Source organism: Delphinus delphis, chromosome 16 (genome assembly GCF_949987515.2).
Source record: "Delphinus delphis chromosome 16, mDelDel1.2, whole genome shotgun sequence".
Classification (NCBI taxonomy): Eukaryota; Metazoa; Chordata; class Mammalia; order Artiodactyla; family Delphinidae; genus Delphinus; species Delphinus delphis.
Genome location: NC_082698.1, coordinates 74,167,216 through 74,187,203, shown reverse-complemented (window position 1 = coordinate 74,187,203; position 19,988 = coordinate 74,167,216). Strand labels below are relative to the sequence as shown.

The 19,988-nt window shown below is 45.3% G+C and overlaps 1 long non-coding RNA gene across 1 annotated transcript in view; it reads left to right on the top strand.

The window, feature by feature from the left end:
- Nucleotides 1-19,988, top strand: part of LOC132439473 (uncharacterized) — a 110,048-nt gene that overhangs the window by 43,309 nt on the left and 46,751 nt on the right. The window contains exon 2 of the long non-coding RNA XR_009522364.1: nt 4,584-4,744. This is a non-coding gene — a long non-coding RNA (uncharacterized lncRNA). The remainder of the gene's footprint in view (nt 1-4,583; nt 4,745-19,988) is intronic.

Here is a 19,988-nt window from a genome sequence, read left to right as displayed (position 1 = left end):
AACTTATGTTTGGGCAAAAATCTGTACAAGAAGACACATAACAGCTTTTTTGGTAGTAGCTGAAAATTGGGAACCCCCAGATGTCTTTCAATGAGTGAATGGTCAAACAAACTATGGCAGATCCATACCATGGAATATTACTCAGCATTAACAAGGAACAAACTATTGGTCCATGCATCAGCCTGAAGGCATCTCCAGAGAATTATGCCAAGTGAAAAAAACCAAAGCCAAAGTTACCTACTTTATGATTCCATTTGTACAACATTCTTGAAATGGTAAAACTATAGAAATGGAGAATAGATTAGTGTTTCCCAGGGGTTAAGGATGGAGTGGGGTTAAGGGCCAGGGAACTCCTCTCCTCAGGGGAGCTGGGAGGGAAGTATGTGGTAATAAAATGGCAACATGAAGGATCCTTGTGGTGATGGAAATGTTCCATCTCTCCACTGTATCTGTCAATATCCTGGTTGTGACATTGTAGTATAGTTTTACAAGATGCTATCATTGGAGGAAGCCAGGTAAAAAGTACATAATAAATGTACTAATAAACTTCTCTGTATTATTCATTAGAATTGCATGTGAATCTATATTTCAAAATAAAAAGTTTAATTTAATAAAAAAGAAAGTACTAAAAAGAATTGCCTAGATTTAACAAAATCAAACCAATCTGTGAATTTAATGCCATCTTATAAAGCATCAAAACAAGGTTATCTTTGATGACTTAATTTTTAAACTTTATCCAAGCAATCTGTATACATTGTCCAAAACATTTAAACCTATTACAAGGTTTATAAAGAAAAATGGCAGTCCCCTGCCCTAACACTCTCCATCCCCAGAAGCAACTCATTTAGGCTTTTTGGCTCTTCCATCTGTCATTTCGTTTCAGATTCTAAGAAAAATGTTCACATTGCTGTTTCTTGATTTTTCCATTTAGATGTTAACTAAATGATGAATCTCCTTCCAAGGAAACTGAGAGTTTGGTTCTGCTTACATCCCCTTCCCCAGCCCCACACTTCCAATGGAGTTATCTCACAATATCTTCGTAAAGTAATGTTTTCTTTTTAATATCTTTTACAGCTGAGTCAGATCCTTTTCTATTCATTCATCCAGTCATGAAATGAATGTTTATTGGCACTTACTATGTGCAAGGCACTGTTCCAGGTACTGAGGACACAGCACTGAACAAAGCAAATGAAATGCCTTGCATTGAGGATCAAGGAGCTGAATAAGAAACAAATATGTGCATATTTTTCTAGTGTTAAGCATTACAGAGGATCAGGGGATGGGGCGCAAAATGCTCTTGAACAATAAGCTAACCACAAAATACTGTATAACAGATGAACTGCCAAGAATTTACTACATTAATTGTAAAAGGAACACGTCAATACAACAAATACTTATTGAGTATCTACTGTTATTCCTAGTGCTGTGTTAGAATCTGTGGGTTCAAAATGAGTACTAGTCCTTGCCTACAGAAGCCCACAATATAGAAGTAATTCTCTGTCAGGTATTGCCTTGAGTGTTGAATGCTGTCAATCATGTTGTAACTTCCATGTTTAGGTCAAGAAGTACCAGCAGCAACACCTCCTTTTGGTGAAAATTTGACACTCATGATTTTTTTTTCTATTAACTTTCATTTTTTAATTTTTCAATAATCATGCAATGCCTCTTTTTTATTGAAGTATAGTTGATTTACAATGCTGTGTTAATTTCTGCTTTACAGCAAAGTGATTCAGTTATACATATGTATACATTCTTTTTCATATTCTTTTCCATTATGGTTTATCACAGGATACTGAATATAGTTCCCTGTGCTATACAGTAGGACCTTGTTGTTTATCGGCCCTATATATACTAGTTTGCATCTGCTCATCCCAAACTCCCAATCCATCCCTCCCCCACCCCCCCCCCGCCTTGGCACAGTCTGTTTTCTATGTCTGTGCGTCCGTTTCTGTTTTGTAGATAGGTTCATTTGCGTCATATTTTAGATTCCACATATAAGTGATATCATATGATATTTGTCTTTCTCTTTCTGACTTACTTCACTTAGTATGATCATCTCTAGTTGCGTTCATGTTGCTGCAAATGGCATTATTACGTTCTTTTTGATGGCTGAGTAGTATTCCATTATATATGTACCACATCTCCTTTATCCATTCCTCTGTCGATGGACATTTAGTTTCTTTCCGTGTCTTGGCTATTGTGAATAGTGCTGCTGTGAACACAGGGGAGTGTGTATCTTTTCGAATTACAGTTTTGTCCGATATATGCCCAGGAGTGGGATTTCTGGAGCATATGGCAACTCTGTTTTTAGTTTTTTGAGGAACCTCCATACTGTTTTCCATAGTTGGCTGCACTGTCTCTTCTTGTTAGGATTTTTAGTGGAGCTTTGATTAAAATGCTTCTTTGATATTATAGCAGAGATAAATATTTTATTTTCTAATTTATATTGTAGTTTTCCTAAAATATCGAGAATACTGAATAAAAAAACCCTGAATTTAAAATTTAAAAAGAGAACAGTATTTTTTTTTTTTTTTACGGTACGCGGGCCTCTCACTGTTGTGGCCTCTCCTGTTGCGGAGCACAGGCTCCGGATGCGCGGGCTCAGCGGCCATGGCTCACGGGCCCAGCTGCTCCGCGGCATGCGGGATCTTCCTGGACCGGGGCATGAACCCATGTCCCTGCATTGGCAGGCGGACTCTCAACCACTGCGCCACCAGGGAAGCCCAAGAACAGTATTTTTTTAAAGGTGACAAGGTGTAGGAACAAGGAAGGAAAGAGAATAACAATTCTAACATAAAGGTACATAGGAAGCATCTCAAGTTTTTTTAAAAAGGCAATGGAGGAAGCTAAGTCTCATACGTATATAAACTGCTGACCTCGATTGATACCTTGGGGATACTTCTTTAAGCCAGTTGACCTATTTATGTATTTCATGTAACTGTGTCTCCACTTCCCCAGAAGTGTTTATCTCTTGTTTCAGAGAAACAGAGGCATTGGAAATCAAGGAGAAGTTTGTGACAGACAGAACTATAGGATCTCTAGCATCATAGCAAATCCAACAGTTGGTTGGATTACCTTTCTTTGTAGTGGCCTGAGATACGTGAACGATAACATTATCTTTCCAGGCCAGGGCAAATCAAAAGGTGTACAAAAGAATGATAAAGGCCTTTACGGTGTTAGAATTAGGAAAAGGATGGTCAGAGAGGGAAGGAGGAATGAAAAGAAACATTCTTGATCTGACATCTTGTGAGGAAGCAGCCTACCTTGATGTCAGCTATTTCTCTTCCTAGTCAGTTTGATTGGGAGATCTTCAGCATTTGCACAGTTTTTAATGCCATGGGCTTGTGTATTAGAGATGTGATAGTGTCTATGTGTTGAAATACAGCATGGTTTGATCTAAAGGTTTAGCTAACTTCTACCATTAAAAAACAAACAGGGCTTCCCTGGTGGTGCAGTGGTTGAGAGTCCACCTGCCGATGCAGGGGACACGAGTTCGTGCCCCGGTCCAGGAAGATCCCACATGCCGCGGAGCGGCTGGGCCCATGAGCCATGGCTGCTGAGCCTGCGCGTCCAGAGCCTGTGCTCCGCAACAGGAGAGGCCACAACAGTGAGAGGCCCGCGTACCGCAAAAAACAAAAAACAAAACAAAAAAAACAAACCCTAGACCCAATGCTCAAGTATTTGGGCTTTTTTTTTTTACTGTCGCTTTGATCAAGTATTGAAGACACAAAGTTCACCTTGTAACAGCCCTTCTCAAAGAATTTAGGAAACAGGATTACTGAGAATTGCCAACCCTCAGATCCTTGCAGCATGTGTGTGTGTGTGTGTGTGTGTGTGTGTGTGTGTGTGTGTGAAGCAGATGGTGAAATATAAAATGGTACAGGTGCTTAAAAGGGAAGAGTGTTTGCACTTAGCTTTTAAACAAACATAAGGATGCAGAACACAGTACTTGAAACTTGAAGCAGAGTTTACTATCTGCGTGGTTGTTTCGTTTAGGTAATATTAAAAGCTGAGATGCAGAAGTAAATCAGTGTCAGGGATGAAGTAACAGTTTAGATAAAATGCTGCTGGCTCTGGTTCTTATTCATCCCAGCAATTTTTAAACCCTCCCTGGGTCTCTCTGCAGAGCCTTACTGACCACTAGCAGCGGCCAGCTACAGGGAGGGCTGGCGGAGGAGGAGACACTAGGGGACTGACAAGGGTGGGCGAGCCGTGCGGGTTTCTAGAAGGAGAGCTTATCGAGGCAGAAGGAACAAAAAGTGCCAAGGCCCTGGGTGGAAGTAAGCTTGGTGTGTCCCCAGGCTAGTGTGATGGAGCTCTGCAAGCGAGGAGAAAACCGGAGGAGATGACAGCAGACGGGGGTTGGGGGGGAAGCCAGCTCTCCGTCTGCCCTTGCCACCCAGGCCCCCAGCTCCTGGGAAGCCAGGCTCACTTCTCACTGGCGCCCCGCCCCGCCCCTTGGCTATAGCTAAGGTATAGCTTTTTCCATTCTGTGAAGTCAGGTACTACTGCTTACCCTCCAAATTCCCATCTCCCCAAATTCCACGACACCTCTCATCTGCTGTCCTGTCTTCTCCCCACAGAGCTCCATCCTGCTGCTCACCTCCCAGGGGTACAAGCTCCCTGCCTGAGGGAGGGGCAGGGACAGCGAATGCTAGCGAGCCCACCTGGAGGCCTGAGGCCGTCGGTGGAGGCGTCTCCAGGGACGTGGAGCTTGAGCTGAACGGGAGCAAGTGCGGAGGAGGTGAGGATGCCACGTTCCCAACAGCTGGGTCATGTTGTCCTTGTCACGCTCTGCTTCCCCAGCTGGGGCTATTTCAGGGACCTGCTGCGGTAGCATCATGGGTGGTGAGAGGCAGGCTCGCCTATCTCCTCCAGCTGGCTGGGGACAGGGCCAGGCTGGTCCCAGCTCAGGCTGGGCGAGGGGTCAGCACCCCTGGAGGAGAGCCGAGGGGAGCCCTTGGAGCCGGGGAAATCAGATCCCTGTCAACACATGCCTCCGAGGCACTCAGTCTAGGGAGCGGACAGGTGTCCAAGCAGACACCTGCCAGGCCGGGTGCCGGGTGCACAGCATGCCGTAGGCCATAGGCAGTGTCCCCAGGGTGGGCAGGGGTCTGGGGACAGGCTTCAGTACAAGCCAGCAGTTGACTGGGACAAAAGCTGAGGAGTTTGTCAGGCTGAGCGGTGCTGGGCGAAGAGCAAAAGGCAAGGAAGGAGACCCTGGGACGCTGTGGAGGCCGGAGCCTCTCCTGGGGATGCGCAGCCATGTGGTAGGGCCAGGGGTCAGGGGGCTTCCATCAGGGCCATCGCAGTGGAAGCAGCAGCTTTCCTCGGCACCAGGCAACCCTTACTGCCACCTGGGATGTGGCCTTCCCTCCATCTGAGGAGGTGGGATATGTCTCCTGGCCAGTTTCACCCTCTCTGTCCCAGAAACCACTACCTTGATGACTGGGTGAAGCGCTATCAGTATCAACCTTTTGAAAAGTCAAAATGCCCCTCCTTGGGTGCAGGGAGCCGAAGGGAAAAATAGAAAAGACACGATTCCCCACTGTGGTCTCCAGTCCCATGGCAGAGACTCGGGGTCTGAGCACAGAGGCTACGTGGTACCCACAGCAGAGGGACAGCAACAGGGGCTGTGACAGCCACAGCCAGTCGGAGGGCTCTCCCTCGCCGTGGTCGCTGGGACGGAACCTGCTGCCGTTCCTGCCAGGGGCTGGCCTTCTCCTGGAATCCAGCAGAGGAAAGGCACCGCCACCTGCAACTCATACCACACATTCACTAAGCGGGGCTGGCAGAGAACGACTCTGAACTGCCCTAACTCTTAGGGAGGCTTTGTGTGAATTCAGAAGAGGAAGCAGCCTGGAGTCAGGGTGGGCTGTGGGCCGGGTGGGCTCTTGGCCCCGATCTCCCGGCAGGTACGCTGGCTCGGGGCATGGCCCCCATAGCTGTGTGCGGTGCCCCTGTATGGCAGGCCCTGTGGGGCTCCTGAGCAAGCCGGCTCCCAGACCCGTGACTTCTGCAGGGCCCAGTCTTGGCTGGCATCTTAGCTCCCAGGAGCAGGGCAGCCCTCTCCACCCCAGGGGACCTTTCTCCTCCTCTCGGGGGAGCTGCAGCCGTGCGGAAGCAGCTCCAGCCCCTGGCAAGGGTGCTCACGTCCCCTGCAGGAGTCAGGGCCAGGCTGGTCTGAGGGAGGGAGGCGGCAGGTGTCTCGGCCTTGGTGTGGTCTCTGCTCTCAGTGGCCGTGGCCTTACTGCATGTGTCCCAGCTGGTGCGGTGCCATTGCATGCGCCTCACTCTCTCACCCAATATGCAGCTTCTAGCAAATTAATTGCATAATTAGCTGGAAGCGACAGGTTGCCCCCCAGGATGAATTTGGTCAAAAAATATTTTCTTCTGAAAAACACAACAGAACCTAAAAGTATCCCCTCTGCAGTTGCCCAGGGACACCTCCTGCTTGGGCCACCCCAAGCTGTGTCTCAGTTTTTTGGAGAGTGTGGAATCCAGAGGCAGCAGGCTGGCCAGGCACAGTTTCCCTCCAGGGCAGGTGAGCTGGGATTATCCAACCTGTCCTGGCACTGCCAGGGCCCACAGACCGCCCCCCTGCTGCTTCCCACAGCGGGCCAGAAGCCTGCCAGGGCTGCCTGGGAGGCTCCTGTTTGCAGACAGGACTTGCAGGTGGCCTGACTTCAGGGAAGCCATGATGGTCCCACAGGGAGCACAGGCCATGCGATATGGGATCCCGTGAAAGGCCCTCCTGACCCTGTCTGAGACATCAGAGAAGACCCACAAAGGACCAAAGCTGAGCTGGGTGTGACTCTGCAGGCTGGAGACACAGGTGTGGGCAGCAGGACAGGTGAAAGGAACAGCTGCGGCAAAGCTCCTGGGCAGAAGTCCCTGCCGAGCTGTGCAGGGGATCAAGCAGGGCTGGAGAGAGGACGGGACTGGCCCAGGAGGACTGGGCTCAGCCCTAGATCCTCTAGACTGAGGTTCCCAGGTGCCTGGCCCTGTGCCAGCATGGGACTCGGACAACTGGCTGCATGTCCAGTGGTGTGTGGGAAGAGGCAAGAGCAGGGACACTTTGACCACGTGTGTTTTCCAGGCTTCAGTGCACAAAACCACACCCCTACTCTGGAACACATGTCTCCCTGGGTGGGTTAATCAATGGGGGTGGTCAGAAACTCAGTCTTCCTCCCTTATAGTTTCCTTAAATGTGGGCCACCGCCTCCTGCTGCCGGGGCCTGTCCAGCCTCCGCACGCCCTCCATCTGACCCCTGGGTAGGTAGCCAGCCCTCCGTGCCTTCACTCCCTCCTCTGGCCAAGTGGAGCATCTGAGCGCACTTCCGGGCCCTTCTCTCTGGTTCCAGCCTTCTCTGGATCACACAGAGAGGTGAGGGCACAGCCATGGTGGGCACTGCCTTCTCCTGCCACCAGTCGGTGGGTGCTCTGGGGGTTCCTGCATGAACAGAGCAAGTGGGAGCTCCCTGCACCCCACCAGCCCTGAGTCTCTCTCAAGGGTGGTGGGGCAAGATGGGAGTCACATCCACCTGGGCTTGACTGTGGACACTGCCCTTGGCCAGCGTGGGACCTTGGGCAGGTCACTTATAGCCACTGAGCCTCGGCTTCTTCATCTATGAAAAGGGGTGACGCCCCCCACTGCTCAGGGTGTGTGTAGGTAAGACAGCAGTGTATGTAAAACACCTGGGATCTGGTAGGTTTTTATAAACGGTGGCTGTCTAGTCATTACCTGAGTCAGTCAGCTCTCCAGCGATGCAGCTGGAGACTCGGCCTTCTCTAGGGCAGGGTGTCACAAACTGTAACATCCCTGGAGGATTTGTTAAATACAGATGGCTGGGCCAATATCACGTGAAGGGGGTAGACTGTGATCAGATAAAGATATATACCCTAAACCTTAAAACAAACAATAAAATAACACAGCAGAGTTATAGCTCATGAGCCTAAAAAGGAAATAAAAAGGAATCGTAACAAATACTTGATTCATGCAAAAGAAAAACAGGAAAAGGGGAACAAAAACAGATGGGGTTCCACTTCTGCAATACCACCATGAGGACTTTCATGAAAAGTGCATTTCTGTTGTTCTAAGCCACCGCGTTTGTGGTGTTTTGTTAAAGCAGCCACGACAAGCTAATACATATTTTGGCACTGGGAAGTGGGGCGCCGCTATAGCAAATACCTAAAAATAGGCAAGTGGCTTTGGAATTGGATAGCAGGTAGGGCCGGAAGAATTGTGAGAAGCACGGTAGAAAAATCCAAGATTGCTTTGAACAGACTTTGGTATTTAAAAATACCAAAGTATTTTTACTTTGGTAAAGATACTGCTGTTAAAGATTCTGCCTGTGAGGGCTCAGGTGTGGGAAGCCTGCATTGTCTTAGCGAATCCATGTATCATCATAAACAGGACGTTGGTAGAAATACGAGCATTAAAGGAACTTCTGGTGAAGGCTCAGAGGGAAATGAGGAACATTTGGAAACTGGAGGAAAGGCAATCCTTGCTATTTGGTGTCAGGAAACTTAGCTGAATTGTGTGTTTCAGAGTGTACGGAAAGCAGAATTTGTAAGCAATGATCCTGGATATTTAGCTGAGGAGATTTCCAAGCAAAGTGTGAAAGGTGCAGCTGGGTTTTTTTCTTGCTGTTTATAGTAAAATGTGAAAGGAGAGAAATAAACTGAGGAAAGAACTGATAGGCAAAAAAGAACCAGCACTTGATGAGTTGGAAAATTCTCAGCCTATCCAGTTTGTAAAAGCTGCTAAAATCAGGGCATTTTTGCTGTTAGGAAGCGTGCTGTGGAGGGAAGGCCAAGGGTGTGGCTGAACAACACTCTTTTTGAATGCAGGGACTAGCTATAAGAATTTTCAACTGCATTCCCAGAACCAGGGTAGAAGTATTGGAGGTGGTGCTCAAGTTTCCACCTATAAGTGGTTGAGGGTGGAGCCAGAGGAAAAATAACCTTTGACCTGAGCCGTTCTGTGTGAACTTGAGTTACCTTTACATGCTGAGTAACACCTCAGAGGCCTCTACATTCTAGATCAGAGTCTAGTTCCTCTCTGGAGGGCTTGTCATCTATTTTGCCCCCTTCTCTATTTGTCTCTTATTTATGTCATTCTTAGAATATGATTTACCATGTATCATGTATTTCAATTTATTATTAGAGTTTTGCTCAACCTCTGTAATGTATAGGACATAGAATTTAGCTTTCAGACATTTTTTTTCTCAGTATCTTTTTCTCTCCCATTCCCTTGACTTTCTCCCTGAATTTCTCTATCAAATATTCCTTTTTTAATGAGGTAAAATTCACATGACATGAAAGTTACCTTTTTTTTTTTTGGCTGTGCCACATGGCATGTGGGATCTTAGGTCCCCGACCAGGGATCAAATCTGTGCCCCCTGCAGTGGAAGTGCAGAGTCCTAACCACTGGACAGCCAGGGAAGTCCCGAAAATGACCATTCCAAAGAGTACAATTCAGTAGCTTACACTACATTCACAGTGTTGTGAAGCCATCGCCACTGTCTAGTTTGAGAACATTTTTATCTCCAAAAGAAACTCTGTACCTGTTAAACAGTTGCTTCCCGTTCCCACCCTTCCCCCAAGCCCCTGGCTGCCACTAATCTGTTACTGTCTCAATGGATCTACCTATTCCAGATATTTCATATAAATGGAATCATACAATACGTGGCTTTGTGTATCTGGCCTGTTTTGCTTAGCATGTTTTCAAAGTTCATTCATTCTGAAGCATGCATCCATATTTTGCTCCTTTTTGTGGCTGAATATTATTCCATTATGTGGATATACCACATTTGTTGACCCACTCATCACTTAATGGACATTTGAGTTGCTACCACTTTTTGGTTATTATGAATAATGCTGCTGTGAGCATTTGTGTAAAATTTTTGTATGGATATAAGTTTTCAGTTTGCTTGGGTACATACCTGGGGTGGAATTGCTGGGTCATGTGATAATTCTATGTTTAACTTATTGAGGAAGACAGTGTATAGTTGGATCATGTTTTCTTAAATCTAATCTGAAAATCTCTGCCTTTAAATTTGATTATTTAGTTCATTCATATTTTTAAAGAAAGTTTTGCATTTTATTTTTTATTGAAGTATAGTCAATTTATAATGTGTTGATTTCTGCTGTACAGCAAAGTGATTCAGTTATACACATATATGCATTCTTTTTCATATTCTTTTCCATTATGGTTTGTCGCAGGATATTAAATATAGTTCCCTGTGCTATACAGTAGGACCTTGTGGTTTATCCATCCTATATATAAATTTGCATCTGCTAATCCCAAAATCCTAGTCCTTCCCTCCCCCTTCCCTCCCCCTTGGGAACCACCAGTCTGTTCTCTATGTCTGTGAGTCTTTCTGTTTTGTAGGTAGGTCTATTTGTGCCATATTTTAGATTCTACATATAAGTGATATCATATGATATTTGTCTTTCTCTTTCTGACTTACTTCACTTAGTATGATCATCTCTAGTTACATTCATGTTACTGCAAATGACATTGTTTCATTCTTTTTGATGGCTGAGTAGTATTCTATTGTCTATATGTACCATATCTTCTTTATCCATTCCTCTGTCGATGGACATTTAGGTTGTTTCTTTGTTTTGGCAGTTATGAATAGTGCTGATATGAACATAGGGGTGCATGTATCTTTTTGAATTATAGTTTTGTCTGGATATATTACCAGGAGTGGGATTGCTGATCATACTATAATTCTATTTTTATCTTTCTGAGGAACCTCCACACTGTTTTCCATAGTGGCTGCACCAACTTAATTCCTACCAACTGTGTAGAAGTGTTCCTTTTTCTCCACACCCTCTCCAGCATTTGTTATTTGTACTCTTTTAAATAATGGCCATTCTGACCAGTGTGAGTGGTACCCCATTGTAGTTTTGATTTGCATTTCTCTAATAATTAGCAGTGTTGAGCATCTTTTTGTGTGCCTATTGGACATCTGTATTTCTTCTTTGGGGAAATGTCTGTTTAGGTGTTCTGCCCATTTTTCGATTGGGTTGTTTGGTTTTTTTGTTGAGTTGTATGAGCTGTTTGTATATTTTGGAAATTAAGCCCTTGTCAGTTGTATCATTTGCAAACATTTTCTCCCATTTCGTATGTTGTCCTTTTGTCTTGTTGATGATTTCCTTTGCTGTGCAAAAGTTTGTAAGTTTGATTAGGTCCCATTTGTTTATTTTTAAAATTTCTATTGCCTGGGAGACTGACCTAAGAAAACATTGGTACAATTTATGTCAGAGAATGTTTTGCCTATGACCTTTACTAGGAGTTTTATGGTGTCTTGTCTTATAGTAAAGTCTTTAAGCCATTCTGAATTTATTTTTGCACATGGTATGAGGATGTGTTCTAACTTCATTGATTTACACTCAACTGTTCAACTTTCCCAGCACCACTTGCTGAGGAGTAGTTCATTCACATTTCATGTTATTATAGATATAGTTGGATTTATGTCTGCCATTTTACTTTTTGTTTTCTATACATCATATATATTCCCCCCCCCCCCGCCATTTCCTTCATTACTGCCTTCTTTTGTGATAGGTAGATATTTTCTGATGTACAGTTTTGATTCCCTTCTCATTTCTTTCCCTATATATTTTTAGTTATTTTCTTAACAGTTGCCTTGCATATTATAATTAACACCTTAATTTATAAAAATCTAGTTCAGATTCATACCAAGTTAGTTTCATTAGTATATAAAACTCTTATGTAGCGCCACCTCCATTGTGTTATTATCACAAATTAAATGTTTGTAAATTAGGTACTCATTGCCATAGGTTTATAATTATTGTTTTATGTAGTTGTCTTTAAAATCATATAGAATAAAAGGGGGAATTGCTAAATAAGATACGTTAATGTTGACTTTTATATTTATCTAAGTAGTTTCCCTCACCAGTGTACTGTATTTCTTCATATGGATTTGAGTTATGGTCTAGTGTCCTTTCATTTCAGCCTGAAGGACTCCCTTTTAGCATATTTCGTAGAGCAGGTGTGCTAGGGATGCACCCTGTCAGTTTTGGTTTTTTTATATCTGGTAATGTCATAATTCCTCTTTAATTTTTGGAGGATAGTTTTTCTAGATGTGGAATTTGGGGTTTTTATTCTCATTCAATTTTACTCTCTCAGCACTTTGGATATTTCATCCCACTGCCTTCTGGCCTCCACGGTTTCTGTTTAATGTTATTGATAACCCCTTGTATATTACAAGGGATCTCTATGCTTGCTTTCGGGATTCTCTCCTTGTCTTTGTCTTTCAACAGTTTGATTATAAAGTGTCTCAGTATGGATATCTTTGAGTTTATCTTACTTGGGATTTGTTGAGCTTTTAAAAATATGTATTCATTTCTTTCTTCAAGCATGGGAGGTTTTGGTCATTAATTTAAAAACTATTCTTTCTCCCCTTATCTCTCTCATGTCTCCTTCTGACACTCCCATAATCGATATGTTGGTATGTTTGATGGTGTCCCACAGGTCTCTTAGGATTTGTTCATTCTTCTTTATTGTCTTTTCTTTACGATCCTCAAATTGGGGATCACATTGGGCCTACCTTCAAGTTCACTGATTCAATCATCTGCCTGCTCAAACTTGCTGTTGGACCTTCAAGTGAACTCTGAGTTACAGAAGCTAAATTACAGTCAAGTGCTGATGAGAAGTTGGGGAATCCATTCTTACATTTCCTGACTCAGGCACAGCAGGCCAAGAATATTGAGTCCCTGATCACTCTCACTCCAGCTCACTTATTAGGCAGTGGTTCCACACCAGGAAAAGCAAACTGAGAAGGTCAGAGGCTACCACTCCCACCCAGTGACCTAGAGGAGTGTTCAAGAGATTTTTCCCTGGGGGAGAGGTCACCCATGAGAACACAGAGCTCCAAAGCTCTCTCCAGAGGAAGACTTTGTTTGAAACAGAGTGTGGGCAAATTCAAGCCTAAGAATTATCTAAAAAAGGATGGAGATTTTGGGAGAAGGCAAATAAGAGGTTGATAACTAGATGAGCAACAAGCTAAATTGTAGGTCAGCTAGTTTACCAGGAAGAACCAAAGAAAGAGATAGCTAAGAAAAACCCTCCTAGGGTCAGAAAAAAATCTAAAAATTACCCCTGCACAAATTAATTGGATCGGACTGCGGAGCAATTTATACTGAAGGACGTTATTAAAAACAATAGACTATCTACCATCAAGTAGTGGAGACTGACAGCTGGATGCGATGCCAAATGAGGTAGAGAGATGATCATAGAGATCAGGGAAGGAGACAGTCAGAGAGAGCTCTGCTAAAGCCACTGTCATCCCAGGGTGGCTGTGCACACATCCAATGCTGCACCCTCCGAGAAACAGAATGCTTCACTAGAAGAATTTTGCCAGGTCACTGAAAAAATAAAGAAGATCACAATAACAAAAGCAAGCCCTGGAGAGGAGGAAAAAGGGAATCAGTATCCAGAGTTTCTGCAATCTATTGCTTAAAATCTTCAGTCTTCAACAGAAGATCATAAGACATGCAGAGAAACATGAAAGTGTGACTCATACACCAGGAAAAAAGCAGGCAACAGAAAGTTCCTGTGAGAGGGCTCAGATGTTGGATTTAACAGGCAAAGACTTCAAAACAGTTATTAAAATATCTTCAAAGAAGATATGCTTAAGAGGAAAGAAGCTATGATGACAATGTCTCATCAAAAATAAAATATCAAAAAAATAGAAGTTATTAAAAAAAACCCAATGGAATTTCTGGAGTTAACCTTATAAAAATAATTATAAAGAATATTATGGGGCTTCCCTGGTGGCGCAGTGGTTGAGAGTCCGCCTGCCGATGCAGGGGACATGGGTTCGTGCCCCGGTCTGGGAAGATCCCACATGCCGCGGAGCGGCTGGGCCCGTTAGCCATGGCCGCTGAGCCTGCGCGTCCGGAGCCTGTGCTCCGCAACGGGAGAGGCCACAACAGTGAGAGGTCCGCGTACCGCAAAAAAAAAAAAAAAAAGAATATTATGAACAGTCGAATGCAGCAAATTAGATAATTTAAATGAAATTCCTAGAAAGACACAAACTACTGAAACTGACTCAAGAAGAAATACAGGGGCCTCTCTGGTGGCACAGTAGTTAAGAATCCACCTGCCAATGCAGGGGACACGGGTTCGAGCCCTGGTCCGGGAAGATCCCACATGCCACGAAGCAACTAAGCCCGTGCTCCGCAACTACTGAGCCTGTGCTCTAGAGCCCGCGAGCCACAACTACTGAAGCCTGCAGGGCTAGAGCCCGTGCTCCACAACAAGAGAAGCCACCGCAGTGAGAAGCCTGTGCACCAGGACGAAGAGCAGCCCCTGCTTGACGCAACTAGAGAAAGCCTGTGCACAGCAGCGAAGACACAACACAGCCAAAAATAAATAAATAAAATAAATAAATTTATATATAAAAAAAGAAGAAATAGAACAGCTGAACCGACCTATGACAAGTGAAGAAATTAAATAGTAATCAAAATATTACCCTCAAAGAAAAGTCTAGGTTCAGATATCTTTACTGGTAAGTTAAACCAAATATTTAAAGATGAATTACTACCAATCCTTCACATACTCTTCAAAAAATAGAATACTAGGAAACACTTTCCAACTCATTCTATGAGGCTAATATTACTGTGATTCCAAAGCCAGACAAAAACATCACAAGAGAGTAAAACTATAGACCAATAACTCTTATGAATGTAGACACAAATTACTCAACAGAATACTAGGAAGCTGAATTTAGTAATATATAAAAAGGACTATATACAATAACTAAATGTGGTTTATCCAAGGAATGCAGGGTTAGTTTAGCATCCCAAAACAATTAATGTAATATAGCATATTAACAAAGGACAAAACTCATGGTCATCTCAATTGATGCAGAAAACTCACTGGACAAAATTCAATACTTTAATAACAACAGTCATCAAATTGGGAATAAAAGGGCCCTTCCTCATCCATCTAAATAGCATCCACGAAAAGCCCATAGCTAACATCACACTTAATGGTGAAAGACTGAGGAGGTTCCCCCTAAAATCAAAACCAAGACAAGCATGTCTGCTCTTGCCACTTCTATTTAACATTGTGCCAGAAGTTATACCCTGGCAATTTGGCAAGAAAAGGAAATAGAAGGCATCCAGATTGGAAAGGAAGAAGTAAAATTCTCTATTTGCACATGGCATGATCTTTCACGTGAAAAATCCTAATGAATCCACTAAAAACTTATTAGAACTAATAAACAAGTTCAGCAAGGTTGAAAGATACAAAATCAATAGACAGAAATCAATTGTAGCTGTGAACACTTGAAATGAACATTCCCAATGTGAAAATTTTAAAAACTCCATTTACAATAGCATCAAAATAATAAAATATTTAGGAATAATTTAACAAAAGTGCAAGAATTAGATACTGAAAACTATAAAATATTGTTGAAAGAAATGAAAGAAAACCTAACTAAATGGAAGCACATCCATGTTCATGGAGTGGAAGACAGTATCATTAAGTTGGCAACACTCCCCAAATTGATCTACAGTTGTAAAAATCCCTATAAAAATTCCAGCTTGTTTCTTTGAAGAAGTTGACAAGCTGATCCTAAAATTCATATGGAAGTACAAGGGACCCAGAATAGTGAAAATAATCTTTAAAAAGAACAAAATTGGAAGGCTCATCCTTTTCTATTTCAAAACTTTCTGCAAAGCTACAATAATCAAGACAGTGTGGTACTGGCATAATGCCAGGCTTTACAGACCAGTGGAATAGAACTGAGAATCCAGAAATAAACTCTCACGTTTATGATCAATTGATTTTATTTATTTATTTTTAAGCATTTTAAAAAATTAATTTTTTTTTTTTGGCTGCGTTGGGTCTTCGTTGCTGCGCACGGACTTTCTCTAGTTGCAGCGAGCAGGGGCTACTCCTTGTTGCAGTGCACGGGCTTCTCATTGCAGTGGCTTCTCTTGTTGTGGAGCATGGGCTGTAGGTGCACGGGTTTCAGTAGTTGTGGTGCATGGGCTCAGTAGTTATGGCTCGCGGGCTCTAGAGCACAGGCTCAGTAGTTCTGGTGCACGGGCTTAGTTGCTCCGTGGCATGTGGGATCCTCCCGGACCAGGGCTCGAGCCCATGTCCCCTGCATTGGCAGGCAGATTCTTAACCACTGTGCCACCAGGGAAGTCCTGATCAATTGATTTTATACAAAGGTTCTAAGTCAGTTCAATAGGGGAAGATTAGACTTCAGCAATGATGCTGGTACAACTGGCTATCCACATGCAGACCAATGAAGGTAGAACTCTACCTCACACCATGTATAAAAATGAACTCAAAGGGAATCAAATATTGAAATGTAAAAGCTAAAACTATTAAAATCTTAGGAAACATGGGTGTGGTTTTTCATGTTTTTGGATTAAGCGATGATTTCTTACACACAGTATGAGGCAGATGTTGGAAGGAGAGGTTACAAAGGGAACTTACTTAACTGGATGGGAGACAGTGGATGAGTTCATTATCTTGATTATGGTAATAGTTTCATGAGTGTATACAGATGTGTCAAAACATCAAATTGTACACTTTAAATGTATGTAGTTTATCGTATGTCAATTTTACCTCAAGAAAGCTGTTTCCTAAAAAAAAAAAAAAAAAGATATCTGAGCATCCAGATGGTTGTATCAAGCCAGTCAGTGACTATTTGGAGGACAGTTCTTCATCGATGAGCCAGTTTGCTTTTACGTTCACACATTCCTGACTTGAGAGCATAGCCGATTAGGATCTCATCTTTATGATGATCTCCTGTAGAAATCTGAGCTAGTCGTGGGCTTTGACTTACATCCACTGCTCACCAGGAAGTCATAAAACTCAAGTTCAAGTTCACCTTGTTTGGCAAATTCCCTCAGGCCAAATACTGGCAGTGGATCTTGGCTTGTCTTTCTGGATTTCCATATTGTCTAAATGTTTTGACTTGAGAAGTTCTTATTTTTCTGGCTCTTTCATGCATTTTAGAAGATTATTTTTATACTTTGTCCAGCTTTTTCGTGGAAGACCTGATCTAGGTATCCAGCCAACCGTATGATCAAAAAGTGTCCAGAATGTTCCAAGTTTTAAGTTTCCAAATTATATAATTTCAAATTATGCAATGCATTTTGTCTCTAAGATTTTGCAAGATCTGAGAGATGTGTCTTATCCACAGAGGAAACTGACATCTTTTCCTTCCTACCCCAACTCCCCCTACTCGACTCCGCCCATAACCTGTGCTTGCAGCCTGTGCAGGGCCAGGGAGTCCTGGAGCCCTCTGTGTCCTAGACTCCAGTTCTGACCTTCTTTGGGCCATGGGCTTCTTTAAAAATTGATGAAAGCTAGACGAGAACACACAGACCAAAGCATAGCGGACAGTTTCTGTTGAACACAACTTCAGGAGGCCTGTGCATCCTGCGCAGTGGGATCCCCTGATTCCGGGACGAGGACTGCCCTCACCCCTCTGAGGCACATCTGTGGGTTTGCTGCTGGAAGGACAGGGGGCAGCAGGGCCTCAGCTGTGGGTGTTCTGCTGTGAACCAGCTGCACCTGTGTTGCACGCCAAGACCGTGATAAAGGGCTGCTAACGCAGAGTCAGAGGTGGCCCACCTCCTCCTGGGCTCCTCTGAGCCTCAGCAGAGACTCTGGCCAAGGAGTGAGGTCTCTGGCAGACGTCTGGGCTTGTGAGCCATCCAGAGCACTGTCCTTGGCAGGGGCAAGATGGTCAGGTCGGCGACTGGGTGCTTCCGAGTTCACGTAGGCTTTTTGTTGGGATGGGAGCTTCTCAGGTCAGGACCTCGCTCACACGGGCAGGCAGCTGCTCCTGGCACCAAGCACCCTGCTAGAGGCGTCTGTCCAGCTGTCAGAGTGGGAGCCTTCTCCCTGCCCTGGGTAGCCCTCTCAGCCTTGATGAGATCATACTAGGGGCGTGGTGCTGCCATCTGTGGGGCTCTAGGACAGAGAACTGGGAGCAAAAGCAGACGTATGTGCTTCGGGTGGCATGCGCGCCCGCGGTCCCCAGAGGAGCAGATGGGCTCAGGTGACGGGGAGGGCCTTGCAGAGCCAGCCCAGGAATGGCCAGGGCAGCTTCCGTATCCCCTTCACCCCAGGCCCCTCTGCGCCTCACTTACTGGGAAAACAGCCACCCCTGACCACCTGCCCACTGGCCCCTCCTGCAGAAGATACTCCAAGAAGCAACTGTTAGAATTTTCTCAGGGCTAATAGTTGTTGGCTGTCTCCAAAGTACATTCAGCTGTCCTTGGGGCTCAGCCAGCCCTACACACAGGAGGGACAAGGCCAACATAGACAGAGACTCAGCCACACAACTCAAGGCTTCCACCTCTGGGGCCTCCCAAGCCTCTTTTTAGAAGGTCTTTCTGTTTACGCAGTATTCGCTTTGTGATTGTTTACAAAGATTGTCCCGACGATATATTAAAACCACATATTGGACTTCCCTGGTGGTGCAGTGGTTAAGAATCTGCCTGCTGATGCAGGGGACACAGGTTTGAGCCCTGGTCCGCAGATCAACTAAGCCCATGCACCACAGCTACTGAGCCTGTGCTCTGGAGCCCGCGAGCCGCAACTACTGCAGCCTGCGCACCTAGAGCCCGCGCACCGCAATGAGGAGTAGCCTCTGCTCACCACAACTAGAGGAAGCCCCCACGCAGCGACGAAGACCCAACACAGCCAAAAATAAAATATAGATAAATAAATAAATTTATTAAAAAAAAACCCCACATATTGTTTTCCAAATTTAGACTCTCTCAGAGGTGGTCTGTGCTCCAAGGGTGACATTTCCAGAGCTGCTGCCTGGGTGCCGCAGAGCAGACCCTGACTCAGCCCCTCGCTCCTGACAGAGCCCTCTCCCTCTCAGAGGAAGACAGGTCAGCTCAGCGCCCTGAATCTGAGTCTCAGAGGGCTCTACCCAAGTCCTGCCCTGTTCTTACTGCCTGTGTGACCTTGGGTGAGACACTGACCCTCTCTGGGCCTCCGTTTTCTCCTCTGTCATAGGAGGAAACCACCCTTGCCTAGCTCACCGTGCTATGATGGTTAGTGGAGTGCCCGACGTAGTGCAAGCACTCACAACAGTAATGATCCTGCTTATGCCATATCATCACTGTTTCTAAGACGTCCCTGAACAGCCAGGTGTGAGGCCTCCCACAGACTGGCTCTTCCTGACTCCCAGCAAGCCTGTCCCACACGCACACCCACGTGCTGCCTGGTTTCCGCGGGCCCCTCTGCTGGGCATTACTCCTCCAAGGGGCCAGCACTGCCACTCCTGGGGACAGAAGGCTGGGGAGAGTGTTCTCCAGCTCCGTCTGCTCCTCAGGCACCTGTGAACGGCACCACCTGTGTCCCCCGCCTAGTCCCACCCTGGCTTGGCCTCCAATGTCAGCCTGGACACGGGTCCCAGCCCAGCCAGCAGGAGCTGGGCGAGAAGGAGCCCAGTTCAGGCCATTTCTCTGTGCCTGAACCCAGTGTCTGTTGACCTGAATTTTTTTTTGTAATTTATTTTTGGCTGCCTTGGGTCTTCGTTGCTGCGCGCGGGCTTTCTCTAGTTGTGGCGAGCGGGGGCTACTCTTTGTTGCAGTGCGTGGGCTTCTCATTGCGGTGGCTTCTCTTTGCTGCGGAGCATGGGCTCTAGGCGTGTGGGCTTCAGTACCTGTGGCATGTGGGCTCAGTAGTTGTGGCTCGCAGGCTCCAGAGCACAGGCTCAGCAGTCGCGGCGCACGGGCTTAGTTGCTCCGCGGCATGTGGGATCTTCCCGGGCCAGGGCTCGAACCCATGTCCCCTACATTGGCAGGCAGATTCTTAACCACTGCGCCACCAGGGAAGTCCCTGACCTGACTTATTGATCAACACTGAACCAGCCCAGGAGCCTGAAACCAGAGCCTACTCTGCGCTGGGAGGAGAGCCGGCTGCCACCCCACCAGCCCGAGTGGGTGTGCCCAGGCCCCGAGCA